This window comes from Wasmannia auropunctata, unplaced genomic scaffold (assembly GCF_000956235.1).
Source record: "Wasmannia auropunctata unplaced genomic scaffold, wasmannia.A_1.0 LD336106.1, whole genome shotgun sequence".
NCBI lineage: Eukaryota > Metazoa > Arthropoda > Insecta > Hymenoptera > Formicidae > Wasmannia > Wasmannia auropunctata.
In genome coordinates, this window is record NW_012026784.1 from 10,106,015 (window position 1) to 10,108,923 (window position 2,909).

Here is a 2,909-nt window from a genome sequence, read left to right on the forward strand (position 1 = left end):
TTTATGACACGAGCAAGTGTCTGAAGTGCCTCGCGCCAGTCTCGGACGTGCCTGACCGCGCGAATTCTACGCGCGCCGATTCGTGAACTTCAATAGCTTACCTTTCAAATTCTATTTATCGGATCGCGTTTTAGTAAAGAACTTTTCGTCTTAGAATTTCACGGAGAATACGCTGGTACCTGGCGGTACGCCAGTTCTGGGACACCCTGTATATTTTATAAGAGTTTTATGAATAATAAGATTTTATATCTTATTAATAACGTTTAGAATACTGCAATGCTGTCCGCAATTCATGTATATTGAAACTATAAATTAAGAATTAAACAAATACAGTATTAATTATATTTTATTGTAACTTTTATGTACTTCCATTGTATTCCTAATAATTTTTTATTTTTTTCATTATTAATGTACTTTCTATTTCTTTTGTTTTAATATACTAACTGAATAAAAATAAATAGCACATCATTCTATCATGTTCTATTGTGACTCGACATTTTTTTTTATTTATTACATCAGTGTTCTATCGTTCTGAATCAAATATTTCTTTCAATGTAGAAACTTTCATTGTAGAAACTTTCTAATAAATAAATTATATGTAAATCTATTACGTCTTAATTTTGTATAATTTTGTGTTTATATTATTGTGTTCTATCTGTATGTTGAAGTTTACCTATCGTTTTCTATCCAAAATTCTTTATTTTAATCATTACTTACTAAACATAAAATATAATTTAAAATAAACTATCAAACTTGTGATTGATTAATAAATGTGAAAAATTTATTCGGCCAAGGAACGAGCAGAATAAAAATGACATAGAATCACAAAATAATTAATATTAATAAATAAATAATAATTTAATGTCAAAAGAAACACAATAATAAAACGTTTCAAACTACATAGAATCTTCTTCAGTTAATATATATATAAATATATGTATTCATATAAAGTTCAAATTTAATAAATAAATAAATAAATAATTTATATAAAATGGATATAGAAAACATATTTATGTTAGAAAATAATTAAACCTGAAAACGATATAAAAACTGGAAAAGATATAAAACAATAAACATTACAAAAAATTATGCCGCATGTAGTAACTTCGTAATCAATAAATCGCATACATAATTTCGTCATGCGTTGCACATGTTTTGTAAAATATTATTAATGTGATAGGTTGATCAGTTTAAACGATGTTAGTTTAAACGGTTAGTTTCAACGGTTTATTGAACTCTTAATACAGAGCATACGTCAATCTCACGTCAATCTTACATCAATCTCAGAGTTCCGCCAAACAACAATGTTGCTAAGGGAGCAAACTCTCTCTTGTCCGCTTCCGCGGACGATTTCAGTCGGCGCAACTCATGCTCGGCCGACACCGCGAAGCACGGGCGCAATAATATTATTAGTAAAAATTTTAGATCTTAGGCATTTTATTATCTTTGAAGAAATCTTTATATTTAATTCAATGATATTTCAGAATAATTAATTTATTGAAATTAATTAATAACTAATAATATACTTTAAAGTCAAATCACTTAAATATCTTGATTTTTGAAAGATCAATTAAAATAAATTACTTTTTAAACATGAATCATAAATCATGTTATACCTGATAGTTCATCGCTCTGTCTCTGATCTGGCGTGGAAGTTCGGACGCGCTTGGGATTTGTAATAAACTGTATTTTCTTTCACACGTTTTAAATGTTGATGTTCAGCTTCAGCTAACAAATAAAAAAACAGTAATTTATTATTTATTAGAAATAATATTCGTAATAATTAGTAATAATTTCGTAATAAATAGTAATTAAATGTAGTAACACAGGCCAGTATTTATAGTCGATGAATATTTCAACATTATCTTAAGTAACGTAAGATACTAATACAGCTTGATTTATAATATCTCAAGATAGTACGTATTTAAGACAGTTTTAAACATACATATTAAAAATAAGAATCGGTTATGAATATCAGCTTTATATAGCTTCTTGCTATGTTTGCTGTATGTTATTCAATAATATTAAAAAAAATTAATTATTAATATAATTTAAATCAAATTCAACATTTATGTTAATTAAAAAATGAATAAGAATCAATTACTTTTTTCTATCTAAAAAAAAAGTTAAATCAATAAATACATGTTACAATACCTTCTTCATTATCAGACAGTTTTTGTTCTTGAATATTTCTCTCTCTCTCTCTCTCTCTCTCTCTCTCTCTCTCTCTCTCTCTCTCTCAAAGATTTGCTCTTTTGATGAGAAAGAACATATTTTATTTGATCGTATGAGATGTAAGAAGCTGCTTGTAAATTTTGTAAGCAGACTGTGTCAAAAATCGTTTTCAACGATATAGTTGTTTCTTGAACTAAACGAACCATTTCTTTCCTCATCTTAGAAATTTCAATAATACAAGGCTGTGCTAAATGTTCGTGATCATGTTCCAATGTGTATATTTCTCCTTCTTTCTTAAAATGACCAGAACATTTTTCTGTTTTCCGCTTAGAACAACAATATATATTTGCATTTCTATGATCCACACTATATACAGGTATATAATTATCGTAGACATACAATATGGATCCTGATTGTTTACTTTCGATTATTTCCATCTAAAAATATAACAAATATTAATAACTCGAGCCCCAACACCGTATATAGGAGTCTCTGGAATGTTGTGGGCGCGGAATGTAAACCGAACGGCATGACTTTAAATTGATATAAGCCCTTTCCGGGGACTGTGAATGCGGTAACTGGGCGGCTAGTTTCAGTTAGTGGTACCTGCCAGCTTACATAGTTACATAATCATATACATAAAGAAAATTATCGAAAAATCAGTGCAAATTAAAAAAAAATCATTTACGAACTATTTAATACTTTATCATGTCAGATTTCAATATGAAATATTT

At 28.1% G+C, this 2,909-nt stretch overlaps 1 protein-coding gene across 1 annotated transcript in view; it reads right to left on the bottom strand.

Moving 5' to 3' along the window:
• Positions 1-2,909, bottom strand: part of LOC105457091 — a 14,754-nt gene that overhangs the window by 10,503 nt on the left and 1,342 nt on the right. The window lies entirely within an intron of this gene.